The sequence below is a fragment of the Amblyomma mixtum genome, chromosome 5, assembly GCF_055824585.1.
Source record: "Amblyomma mixtum isolate Tamu chromosome 5, ASM5582458v1, whole genome shotgun sequence".
Taxonomy (NCBI): Eukaryota; Metazoa; Arthropoda; class Arachnida; order Ixodida; family Ixodidae; genus Amblyomma; species Amblyomma mixtum.
The window spans coordinates 102,708,498-102,721,962 of record NC_143016.1 but is presented as its reverse complement, the minus strand read 5'-3'; the positions used below and the strand labels follow the sequence as shown (position 1 = coordinate 102,721,962).

General features: G+C 48.1%; 1 pseudogene; it reads left to right on the top strand.

Moving 5' to 3' along the window:
- The first annotated feature begins 11,498 nt into the window (after positions 1–11,498).
- On the top strand, positions 11,499–11,987 carry LOC149343227 (kelch domain-containing protein 3 pseudogene; annotated as a pseudogene).
- Positions 11,988–13,465: the final 1,478 nt, after the last annotated feature.

Genomic DNA, 13,465 nt, shown 5'->3' with positions numbered 1-13,465 from the left:
AGCCATGCCGCCGTCGCCGTCGACGATAAGGTCTACTGGTTTGGCGACTACTCCACGGGTGAAGACTGCAACCCCCGGAATCCTACTGATGCACAGGTCCTCGACACGGTATCCCTTCGCTGGCCACCTATGCAGACGGAATCGCACCCTGATGACGTGCCCTTCCAAAAGCACCCCGTCGCACTATTGTGGCGTACGGCGGCAGCATTTACCTCTGGGAAGGCCGCGATGACAGCGGAGCCTGAAACCACACGAAGATGTTCAGCCGTCCGAAGCTATGCGGCCAGGTGCCATGGCCGCGTGACGGCCACACTGCATGCGTCATCGATCAGCGCATGTATGTTTTTGGTGGCATCGGTGCGGGCAATTTCTCGCAAGACGAGCACATCCTAGGCTTGGCGTGCACGCTGTTGCAGCAATTGCGCGCCAAGGGGCAACCCCGACAGTGGCGATGCCTCCATACCACATTGACGATCAAGCACATCATATACGTGTAGGGCAGCCGCAGTGACGACTAGGGACCACCTCGTATGCTGAACGAAGCCTACTGCAACCACCTCGCCTTCCTGGACACAGTCACCGCAAGCTGATTGTATCCGCAAGCCAACAGCTCGGTCCTTGGGAGCCACCGCAGCCACTCCTCCGCAACCCAGGAACTGTGGATATTTGGCGGCTACAGTGGGCTACAGGATGCGTATTTCGTATACATGCATAAGTACAGCCCCAAGACCTCGCGCTGGAGCGTGGTGAAGACGCAGCGGCCGGGTTGACGTGCTAGGAGAAGCCAGTGCTGCTGTGTGCTCGATGCCCTCGACGGCAAGAGTCCGGCATCCATCGAGCAGAAAAATCTGGAGACGAAAGAACTTGTCTTTAATGAGTTCATAATCAGGGATCACTCGGACATTCATGCCTCCTGTTCGTCCTGCAAGAAGGCCGGGGTGTCAATGACCTGCCGCAAGCTATTGAGTGGGATGTCCGCGCCATATGACAAAAGACAACAGCCTCTCATAGACGGAATATAATTTCATTATAATTTATGCTGCCTACACTTGGTCATGTGCGCCGGAGACGCATTTTTAGGTTTTTCTGTAGATCTGCTTCATGCATGCATGTTCAGGAAGTGTATGTTCGAGCAATATGGCATATTCTACTCAGTCTAAATAATTTTACGTGTCCAGAGTTTATGAAGTGCATAATGTCTCGTGGGCTTCCATTCGCATTTCGTTTCGTGTTATCATTATCAGAAATGGCTCGTTTCCTTTGGTAGTAAGAAGCGGAGTTATCGGATTACCTTACAGCCCCTAGCTATTTTGCCCTGTGTATGGTGCTCGGCTGCTGATCCGAAAGACAAGGCTTCCATCCCTGCCACGGCGGTCGCATTTCGATGGAGGCGAAATGCTTAGACGCCCTTGTACTGTGCGATATCAGTGTATGTTAGAGAACCTCAGGTGGTCGAAATTATCCGGAGCCTTCCACTACGTTGTCCCTCATAACCTGAGTCGCTTTGGGACGTTGAAACTTTAAACCAAACCAAACCAAACTATGTATGTGCGACTCCAAAAAACGTAGTAATCATGGATGAGTTAAACATATCAGTCATTCATACCCTGGAACCTCGATACTAATAGTACAGATTTGAACGCTCCGCATAGTGCTTGGAGATGATTATGATTCCAAAACGGGTGCTCAAGTTCACACTGCCTTCACAGAAATGGATTTTGACTGCTAATCTCACAGGGGCGGCAACACTTACTGCTACTCAAACACACTAGATCTGACTGGTAGAAAGGCCCCGGTCCACTACAATGGCAAGCAGATTTAGATGCAAGCATGGGCGTCCGGAGGGGGGGGCAAGGGGGGGCGGCTGCACCCCCCTGGAAAATCACTCCCTCGAACCGTGAGTGATGGCCGCACGCCAGGGGCCGTGGTGGGCTCAGCCAAAAGGGTAAAAGCAGCCCCGCTTCCACGCTTTGGGTCACATCTGCGAAATGCCGCGTCCGGGCACGCGTCTTTATGCCGTTTTCAAACCACGCCATCGTTAGCTCTGTTGAAGGCCGACCTGTTGCAGACATACAGCGGCACCGGCGAGCATGTGTTTCAAGCCGTCTTGAAATGGGTGCCTGTTTCTTTGATCTCTAGACAGATAGCGACACGGAGGCAGACAGTGCACAGTGCATCTTGTTTTCGCCTTCGTTATGCCGGCCACCGATGAATTCTTCAGGAGGGAAAGACAAATCAGCCGTGTCCACCCCCGCTTTGTCGGGCTGCTCATGGGCAAGCGGGCGATCAGTTGGCGCCGCCGCCGCTCGCTGTGCCTCCGATCCACGGGAGAGCGCAGTGCGGTAGAAGCGCCGCTATCAGAATCTTCGGCAAAGGAGATTCGCATCTTTTGTTCACGGCGACGCAGTCTCCAGAGGCGCCCCCACACCAGCGTCCCTTGCGTCTTCTCCGAAAACCAGCGCCTTTGGTCAACGCAGCCCGATGGCGCCTGCCTGGCTCGCCTGTCACCTCTGGCTGGGCCTCAAATGACAACAGCGCCCGTGTACTGTGCGAGGTCAGTGCCCGGTAAAGAGACCCAGGTGGTCGACATTATCCGGAGCTCTGTACTACTCCGTTCCTCATAACCTGAGTCGTTTTGGGGCTCTGAACCCCATAAAAACACACAAAACAAATTTTCCTACCGGAGTGGCGAGTGTCCCTTCCCCTTGGAAGTCGCACGGAAGTAAGCCCTTGCACGTGTGCGCGCCTCTGTATTTGTGCTTCGGTGTTTTTAGTGGCCGTTTGTCAACGAAGCTGAGAACAACCAAGACAGTGGACGAGAAAACTACGAGCGGCGAGCAGTGTGCGTGCGGTTGCTCGACTGTGCGGATGCGCGAGCAAGATGGAGCGAGGTGTATGAAGCTGCGAGCGTGCATTTATCTTGTAAATAAGTTTTCGTTGTATGTATAGACATCTTTTGTTTTCAACGTGCGCGTTCAACCGTTTTTCCAATCAATGTGTGTGACGAGTGTGCACCGAGAGCGTGTAATGAAGCACAGAACTGAATTTATCACCCGTGTAATCACGCAATTCGCCCAGAAAAATCCGTGGAGTCTACAGTTGCTGTTCAAGGAAGACTGACTGAGTGACTGTAGTTGCGTGTTTGTGACCATATTGTGCTGTGTGCTGGTCATCAATCCGGGTGAGTCGAGAACCCGTATGCAGCAATACTGAGCACTCTTCTCCACGAAGTGACAGTATATTTTTGGATTTTTTATTAATTTTAATTGTTTCTTCGTTGATAAACTGCAATGTATCTCTCCTAGCCACACTTTAATTTGCTGTTTGTAATTTTTATTTCATGTGTGTATTTCACTTATTTTTTATTTATATATAAATAAATAAATTCATACCGCAAATAGTGCCTTTTTGCTACGAACATGCCCCCCCCCCCCCCCTCCGGCGCCAACAACCAATGGGGCCCCCCCCCTGCAAAAAATTCTGCGGACGCCCTTGGATGCAAGCGGTAGTGACCATGTCCCCGTTAACATAGGTTTTAATTTGGGACAAATTAAGAAAGTAAGAAGAAAGTTTTCTAACACACATTGGAATGAAAAAAAAACTGGTAATGGCGCAAGAAACAAGGACACGGAAGGCACACAAAAGACAGGACTGTGTGTGCCTTCCGTCTCCCCGTTTCTTGCGCCATTACCAGTTTTTTTCTTTCAACATGAACCAACTCGCCCAAACTAGAGTTTCACTTGACACATTGGGATGGCGTGCGGCAGGATGCAAGAACTCATGCAGTTAGTCCGAATACCCTTGCTCCCACCCTTCAAACTGTTCTCAAGGATAATACCATTACAACGACAGTGAGCAAAAATCAGCCTCCACCGATGCATAACTCTCTTGCATGTTTGACGGTGAAAGGAGGTAAAGTTAATTTTAACGCGATAAGAATAAAGTTATTTCTGCTGATGATTTTTTTTCTGCGTCGGTTCGGGAAGAGACGAAACACTGTCGCCTATTAGGCACGACAGCTCTATTACAGCTCCTCAATGTAAGGTTTTCCTGCGTGGTTAAAACGAATTCACGTATAACGGCTTCTTACAGTAGTTTTCCAGCATGGTTAAGGCGGATTCCTCTCGCGCCCTGGCTGATGAGTACCCGACTGTCGATGGCGCCCACCATGTATTTGCTAAGGTTGTTTGCTGGTAGGCGCAAGCGCAGAGACGCCCAGACCAACATTGCTACGAGGAATGCTCAGACAGCAGCGTTACCGGGCGGTGCGCACACGTGCGGCTTAGTGATACCGAAATCGTTCAGGATTTACAACGTGCTCTTGAAAACAATGTTTCCAGGGCATTTTTCGGAGATTCAAAACTCAATAAGTTCTAAGCAAACACATTGAAATTAGTCAGGAGGAGGCAAGATTTTAGAAAGTGAGCGCCGGTGCACCACTCTGTATCGGCATCATCAAGGTCACGTGGGAGAAAGAAGAAGTGCCCAGTGGATTTATACCAATATATTTATTACTTAATTTATCTATTTATTTCTCCCCAGAAAACAAAACCAAACAAACAAGCAAAAAATCCCAAAAACTCTCTATGCACCCCTCTTCTTGGCCGATCCCCCTCTGTGGGTATGCGCCATCCTTTGAGGTGAACAACAACAACAACAACCTTCGCCAATCCCCCCACGTGGGTATGTGCCATTATAAAGAGGATGAAGAAGAAGAAGAAGAATTAAGAGCACCAGTCATGAATACATTTTTCAAAATTCACGTTTAATCCTATGAAAATTTTCTTATGTATACCACTACACCTTGGCCAATCCCCCCACGTGGGTATGTGCCATTATAAAGAGATGAAGAAGAAGAAGCCAGGGTTAAGGCACAGCACTAAGTCAATAGTGTTGTCTCCTCAGGAGGCAAAGCAAAACCTTGAACAAATCGCTCAGGGGCTGGCTTTGCGTTTTCAGATGCAGAAAACAGAACCTCTACACACACTCGCCCCAAGCTCGGACTATACTGAGGTTGATGTATCGGAGCTCCTACCAATTGTTTCTTCAATGCATTCTGCTGCCCCTGGATCTGATGGGGTTACTGTGGGTATGTTGAAGATTTTAGCGCAAGACTTCACCACTCATCTTCTAGATATCGTCAACGCGTCATTGGAAAACACGTGGATTCCTCAGAGTTGGAAGATTGCGAAAATAATTTTGCTTTTGAAGAATGCAGAGAACGGATTTCAATTAGACAATATACGGCCAATTGCTTTAACCTCAAATTTAGTCAATTTGATCGAAAGAGTAGTTCATTGTCGCCTCACAAAACATGTTAATGCCGTAAATGGCCTCAGCTCTGCGCAGATTGGCTTTCGTCGCGGCTGTTCCATTTGGACCGCGCATGTGGATCTCGAAAGCCGAATCAGACTTTCAATGCGCAAGAGGGAAGTTTCGGCCTTGGTGACACTTGATGTTGCTAAGGCTTATGACAGCGTGGAACACACGGTCCTTCTTAACAAACTGGCACAGCTACATCCACCGCACTACATTTATGCCTGGATTTGTGAATTTTTAAAAGACAGGATGTTCTTCTGTACAGATGGATCTTTCTGTTCTAATACCTATGTCCAATCCAGAGGTGTGCCGCAAGGATCTGTTCTGTCACCGCTGCTTTTTAACATATTGGTTCGAGACATTCCCATTCATCCCAACATTAGAGTGTTTGTATACGCAGACGATATAGCTTTTTTCGCCTCAGAAAAGAATATTCATGCTCTTTACCAGTCTTTGCAGGCATACCTGTTTGCTCTTGAAGATTGGTTGGACCAAATTAGTCTATCACTTAATGTTAGCAAGTGTGGCGTGCTGGTATTTCCTCCAGACACCCCTTTGTACATCTCGCTAGTCTACCGTTCCACCCCAATTCCGCAGGTGGAGTCGGTTAAATACCTAGGTGTAACTTACGACCCAAGTTTGGACTGGCGCCAGCATATTAAAAATAATGTTATTAAAGGCGAACGTGCTCTAGGCCGGCTGATACGGGTAGGCAATAAAAATTTTGGCATGCGTCGCGACACCTTACTTCTCCTCTATAAGGCTTATATGAGACCAATTCTGGAGTTCGGTTGCGTCTTGTTCTCTGGCAGCGCAAACTATAAGCTGCAGCCTTTAGCCTTACTGGAAAGGCGTGCCCTACGGCTATGCCTAGGGCTCCCAAGATCGTCTTCCAATGCTCTCCTTTATCTGGAAGCCCGTATTCCCGATCTGTATTCCCGCTTCCAACTACTCACGGTGCGTACTTTCCTCAGGTCCTTTGACCCGGCTTCAGGTGTTAGTACTCCCATTTTCCTATCCCACCCACACCTGTTTTTCTCTTCTCATTGGCCACGTTATTAGCTCCCGCAAGTTAGGTTTACGCAGAACCTGTTGGCACCGCTTCAGGTCGATCTGACCTCCTTGCAACGAGTTGCCGACATGCAGGCTGATCCCGTCTTCTATTACGACCATATCTTTCCGCCCCATGCAAAACATATGCCCGCAAATATCCTAAATGGTCTTCTGGCTGAGCACTTACAGCATTTTCCTCATCATGCTGTTCTCTCCACTGATGCTTCCGGGAGCTGTGAGAAGGCGGCAATTGGGATATATTCACAGGATCTGGATTTCAGCTATTCCGTTCGTATCCCGGATTACACTTCTGTATTCTTTGCAGAGTTTTTGGCACTTGGTTTGGCTCTTTTTAAAATTCCGTCGCATGTAGCACGGGTACTTATCCTTGCAGACTGCCTTTCAGTTTTAATCTCTCTCCAAACTTCCGGCACCTCTCTATTGATGCGTTCCCTTAGGTTTTTTGTTCCGCGCACAGTAAAGGAGGTCCGCTTTGTCTGGGTACCTGGTCATTCGGGAATCTATTTCAACGAGGTGGCTGATTTATTGGCCAGGTCAGCTCTCACTGCCCCTGTAATATATCCCGTACCGCACCTTATTATGTTGGAGACCTCCCGTTTCCAGCGATTCCAACATATATCAGCCAGCTTGGGTGATCCGTTGCTGAATACCGCGGACTTTCAACATTTAAAGTTCCCATGGAATGTCCGTTCATGTAAGACAAGGCGGTGTGAAGTGTCCATGACGCTTTTGCGATGCAGAATCCCCCACCTCAACTTGTACTTATGCAGATGCGGGTTCGCTACGACAAACCTTTGTAACACATGCAGAGAAGTCGAAACAATTGACCATTATCTCCTCTCTTGCCGGCGGTTCGCATTTCAGAGAAAACAGTATTTGGAAATCCCTCTTTCAAGGTTAGGTCTCCCTTTGTCTCTACCCGTTCTGCTCTCGTTTGGTGCGAGCGCCACGGGTTTCTCGTTAAGCTCTATTTGCGGCTACCTTCATGATTACATCATTGCAACTGGTCGTTTACCCTGCTAAATCCATATAAAATTCCACCGAATGTCCAAAAAGCGTATTTTGATTGATTCCTGGAATATCTAATTTGTTTATTAATTAAATTTTTAACAATTCACACATATTTTCTAATTTCAAACATTCACTATTTTTCTTCGCTTTTTTCCCGTTTTTTTTTCCCCTTGGCATTCACCACCGTACCTTGGCCAATCCCCCCGCGTGGGTATGTGCCATTTTTGTATGGTGAAGAAGAAGAAGAAGAAGAAGGCACAGCCAGCTCAGCTGCAGTCTAGAAAGCTGTAAGTGTCCAGGGGCCAAATGTGGACTGTGCGACTCGAGTGTGCAGTGCGAAGTGTGAACCATGTGGCCGTCGCCGTCGACGACAGGGTCTACTCGTTTGGCTGCTACTTCACGGGTGAAGACTGCATCATCCATGTCCTCGACGCGGTCTCCCTGCGTTGGCGACCTGTGCAGACGGAATCGCACCCTGACGGCGTGCCCTTCCAGAAGCACCGCCGCACTGTTGTGGCGTACGGCGAAAGCATTTACCTCTGGGGAGGCCGCGATGTCTGCGGAGCCTGCAGATGCTCATCCGTCCGAAGGTATGCGGCCAGGTGCCATGGCCGCGTGACGGCCACACTGCGTGCGTCATCGGTCAGCGCATGTATGTTTTTGGTGGCATCGGTGCGGGCAGCTTCTCGCAAGACGTGCACATCCTAGGCTTGCAGTATTTGCACACCAAGGGGCAGCCCCCACCGTGGCGATGTTTAAACACCGCACTGACCATCAGGACCTCATGTATACGTGTGGGGCGGCCGCAGTGACGTTTAGGGGCCGCCTCATATATGAACAAAGCCTACTGCAACCGCCTGGCCTTCCTGGACACAGTCACCGCGAGCTGATTGTATCCGCAAGCCAACAGCTCGGTCACCTTGAGCCACCCCAGCCACTCCTCCGCAACCCAGGAACTGCACATGTTTGGCGACTACAGTAGGCTACAGAATGCGTATTTCATATGCATGCATAAGTACAGCCCCAGGACCTCGCGCTAGAGCGTGGTGAAGACGCAGCGGCCGGGCTCACGTGCTAGAAGAAGCCAGTGCTGCTGTGTGGTCGATGCCCTCGACGGCAAGAGTCCGGCATCCATCGAGCAGAACAATCTGGAGACGAAAGACCTTGTCTTTAATGAGTTCACAATCAGGGATAACTAGGACATCCATGCCTCCCGTTCGTCCTGCGTGAAGCCCGGGGTGTCAACCACCTGCCGCAAGCTATTGAGTGGAATATCCGCGCCATATGCCAAAAGACAATGGCCTCTCATACACGTTATTTAATTTCATTATAATTTATGCTGCCCACACTTGGTCGTGTGCCCAGGAGACGAATTTTTAGGCCTTTCTGTAGATCTGCTTCCTACATGCATGTTTAGGAAGTGTATGTTCGAGCATTATGGCATATTCTACTCAGTCTAAATAAGTTTACGTGCCCAGAGTTTATAAAGTGCATAATGTCTCGTGGGCTTCCATTCGCATTTCGTTTCGTGTTATCATTATCAGAAATGGCTCGTTTCCTTTGGTAGTAAGAAGCGGAGTTATCGGATTACCTTACAGCCCCTAGCTATTTTGCCCTGTGTATGGTGCTCGGCTGCTGATCCGAAAGACAAGGCTTCAATCCCTGCCACGGCGGTCGCATTTCGATGGAGACGAAATGCGTAGACGCCCGTGTACTGTGCGATATCAGTGCATAGAGAACCTCAGGTGGTCGAAATTATCCGGAGCCTTCCACTACGGTCTCCTTCATAACCTGAGTGGCTTTGGGACGTTTAAACTATAAACGAAACCAAACCATACTATGTATGTGCGACTCCCAGAAACGCAGTAATTTTGGATGGGTTAAACATAACATTGTTTACAACATTGTTATGTTAAACAAACATTGTTTAATAATTACCGCCCCATATCGTTGACCTCTTCATGCTGCAAACTTCTTGAACATATCGTAGCCAATTACATTAAAACATTTCTCGATGACAACAACAAATTATCGGCTTTCCAGCATGGTTTTCGCAAAGGCTTTTCTACGGTCACCCAACTTACATCCGTAATTCACAATTTCGCTCAAGTTCTGGACAATTCCGGCCAAATAGATGTCATATTTCTAGATTTTAAGAAAGCTTTTGATTTAGTTCCGCACAATAAACTTATCCATAAACTTGAAACTGTAGGTCTTCCTTCTTTTATTGTTAATTGGGTTGCGGCTTATTTATCTAACCAATTTCAATATGTTAGTGTCGATGGTCATTGTTCTAACAAACTTCCAGTCACTTCTGGTGTCCCGCAGGGCAGTGTCCTTGGGCCATTACTGTTTCTTATCTATATTAATGACATTACAGACATCATCTCTCATCCTGTTCAAATTAGGTTGTTTGCCGACGATTGTGTTTTGTTTAATGAAGTTAAAGTTCCAGGCGACCAGATTTTACTTAATCATAACCTACAGAATGTTAGTGAATGGTGCGTTAAATGGGGGATGGAACTAAACGCTGACAAGACAGTATTTATGCGGATCACTAATAAAAGAAACAGTCATTCCTTTTCATATAATCTTCCCACTCGGCACCTTTCAGAAGTCAAAGAGTACAAGTACCTAGGTGTGACACTAACGAATAATCTTAGTTGGAATAAACATATTGAAACCGTATGCTCTTCTTCGTTTCGCAATCTCTGTTTTCTTAGGCACAAGTTAAAGCAAGCTCCCCCTAACGTTAAGCAATTGGCATATTACACCATGATCAGGCCAAAACTTGAGTATGCATGCAGTGTTTGGGATCCTCACACAAAGACTAACATTAATGCCCTTGAAAGAATTCAGCGCAAAGCAGTTCGGTTTATATTTTCTAAATATCGCACCACTGACTCACCATCTGCTCTGTTGCTTCAACATAATATACAGTCCCTTGAAATTCGGCGTAGAATACTAAGGTTAAGATTTCTCTTTCTATTGAAAACTAACAAACTGTCAATGGCCCCCGATTTGTATCTCCAACCGATAACGTCCAGGTCATCCAGAAACAGGCACACTGAATCGTTAAAACCTTACTTTGCCAGAACTAACATATTCAAATTCTCTTTTTTTCCCCGCACCATTAACGAGTGGAATCAGTTGCCACCATCATCAACAGTTGACATTGATGCCATTGAACAGGCCGTTCATTGATTTTTTTTTTTACTTGCCTTGTACTTTTTGTTTTGTGCTTTTTTTGTATTGTGTTTATTGTGCCCCTCCTGCAAGGGCCCTTCACTGGGCCTGCAGTATGTCCTAAATAAATAAATAAATAAATATCAGTCATTCATACCCTGGATCCTCAATTCTAATAGTGGAGATTTTAACGCTCCGCATAGTGCTTTGGAAGGATTATGATTCCAAAACGGGTGATCAAGTTCACACTACCTTCACTGAAATAGATTTTGCTCTGCTAATCACACAGGGGCGGCAACACTTACTGCTTCACAAACACACTAGATCTGATTGGTAGAAAGGCCCCGACGCACTACAATGGCAAGCAGAATTAGATGCGTGGGGTGGTGACCATGTCCCTATTAACAAATGGGACAAATGAAGAAAGAAGAAAATTTTCTAGCACACATTAGGATGGCGTACGGCGCGTTGCAAGAACTCATGCAGTTAGTCCGAATGCTCTTGCTCCCACCCTTCAGACTGTTTCAAGGATTATACCATTACAACGACAGTTAGCGAAGATCAGCCTCCACCGATGCACAACTCTCTTGCATGTTGGACGGTGAAAGCGGTAAAGTTAATTTTAACGCTCTAAGAATGAAGTTATTCCTGCTGGAGATTTTCTTTCTGCGTCGGTTCGGGAAGAGACGAAACACAGTCGCATATTATTAGGCGAGACAGCTCTATTACAGATTTTAGAAAGTGAGCGCCGGTGCACCACTCTGTATCGACATCATCAAGGTCACGCGGGAGAAAGAAGTGCCCAGTGGATTCAGAGGTGAAGAAGAAGAAGATTCAGAACACCAGCTAGGGTTAAGGCACAGCCAGCTCGGTTGCAGTCTAGAAAACTGAAAGTGTCTAGGGGCCAAATGTGGACTTTGCGACTCGAGTGTGCACTGCGAAGTGTGAACCATGTGGCCGTCGCCGTCGACGACAGGGTCTACTCGTTTGGCTGCTACTTCACGGGTGAAGACTGCATCATCCATGTCCTCGACGCGGTCTCCCTGCGTTGGCGACCTGTGCAGATGGAATCGCACCCTGACGGCGTGCCCTTCCAGAAGCACCGCCGCACTGTTGTGGCGTACGGCGACAGCATTTACCTCTGGGGAGGCCGCGATGTCTGCGGAACCTCCAACTACACGCACATGCTCAGCCGTCCGAAGGTATGCGGCCAGGTGCCATGGCCGCGTGACGGCCACACTGCATGCGTCATCGGTCAGCGCATGTATGTTTTTGGTGGCATCGGTGCGGGCAGTTTCCCGCAAGACGTGCACATCCTAGGCTTGGCGTGCACGCTGTTGCAGCAATTGCGCACCAAGGGGCAGCCCCCACAGTGGCGATTCTTCGACACCGCATAGGCCATCGAGTACCTCGTGTGCGTGTGGGGCGGTCGAAGTGACGCCTAGGGGCCGCCTCATATATGAACGAAGACTACTGCAACCGCCTGGCCTTCCTGGACACAATCACCGCAAGCTGATTGTATCCGCAAGCCAACAGCTCGGTCCTCGTGAGCCATCGAAAGCCATTCCACCGCAAACCAGGAGCTGTGCATGTTTGGCGGATACAGTGTGCTACAGAATGCGTATTTCGGAAACATGCACAAGTACAGCCCCAAGACCTAGCGCTGGACCGTGCTGAAGACACAGCGGCCGGGCCCAGGTGCTAAGAGAAGCCAGGGCATGCTGCTGTGTGGTCGGTGCGTTTGACGGCTGGAGTCCGGCATCCATCTAGCGGAACAATCTGGGCATGAACGAACCTTTCTTCAATGAGTTTTCTTCAATGGACATGAACATATTTCACTTCGCACCTGCTTTAAAGATGCTCTTCCTCGTGTTCGTCCTGCATGAAGGCCGGGGTATTAACGAGCTGCCGCAAGATATTGGGCGGTATGTCCGTGCCGTAACAGACAACAGCCTCTCATAGACCGAATATGATTGCATTATAATTTATGCGGTCGACATTTGGTCCTGTGCGCAGGAGACGCAGTTATTGGACTGTCTTTATATCTCCTTTTTTGCATGCATGTTCAGGAAGTGTATGCTAGAGCAACATGGCGTATTATGTCAAGTCTAAATAATGTTGAGTAACCAGAGTTTATGATGCGCATCATGTCTAGTGTGCTTCCATTTGGATTTGGTTTCGCTTTATCGTCATAAATGGTTCGTTTCCTTTGTTAATGATAAGCAGCGGAGTTATCGGAACAGCTTACACTCCCTTGCTATTATAGTCCATATGCTGCTCGGCTGCTGACCCGAAAGAGACGGGTTCGAACCCGGCCGCGGCGGTCGCATTTTTATGAAGGCGAAATGCTAGAGGCCCGTGTACTGTGCGATGTCAGTACACGTTAAAGAACCCCAGGTGGTCGAAATTTTCCGGAGCCCTTCACAACGGCGTCCGTCTTGGCCTGAGTCGCTTTGAGACGTTGAACCCTGTAAACCAAACCAAACCATGCGCGCATGCTATGCATGTGCCACCCCCCATATTAGGTGTCTCTCCGAGAGTACTATTATACTTTTGAGAAGGGTGTTCCCTTTGGAGCTATATGTTTGAGTAACTTGTCGTTTTACATTCATTTTGAAGACTGTTGCTAACCCAAGCAGCATAGCTGATCGGCCCAGTAATCGAAACTTATTGGCGAAGTCCGGCCCTACAAAGGACCAGGGTGAAGATTTATTTGCAATATTGGGTCAATTGCCTGTGCTGCTTGGGAAGGCTGCTGTGCACATATTTACAGAGAACATAAAACAATGCAAGACGAGACAAGCAAGTATACGCGGGAAGAGGCTCTAATTATCAACTGTTTCGTGGAGAAGGTTTGGAATACACATAAACGTAG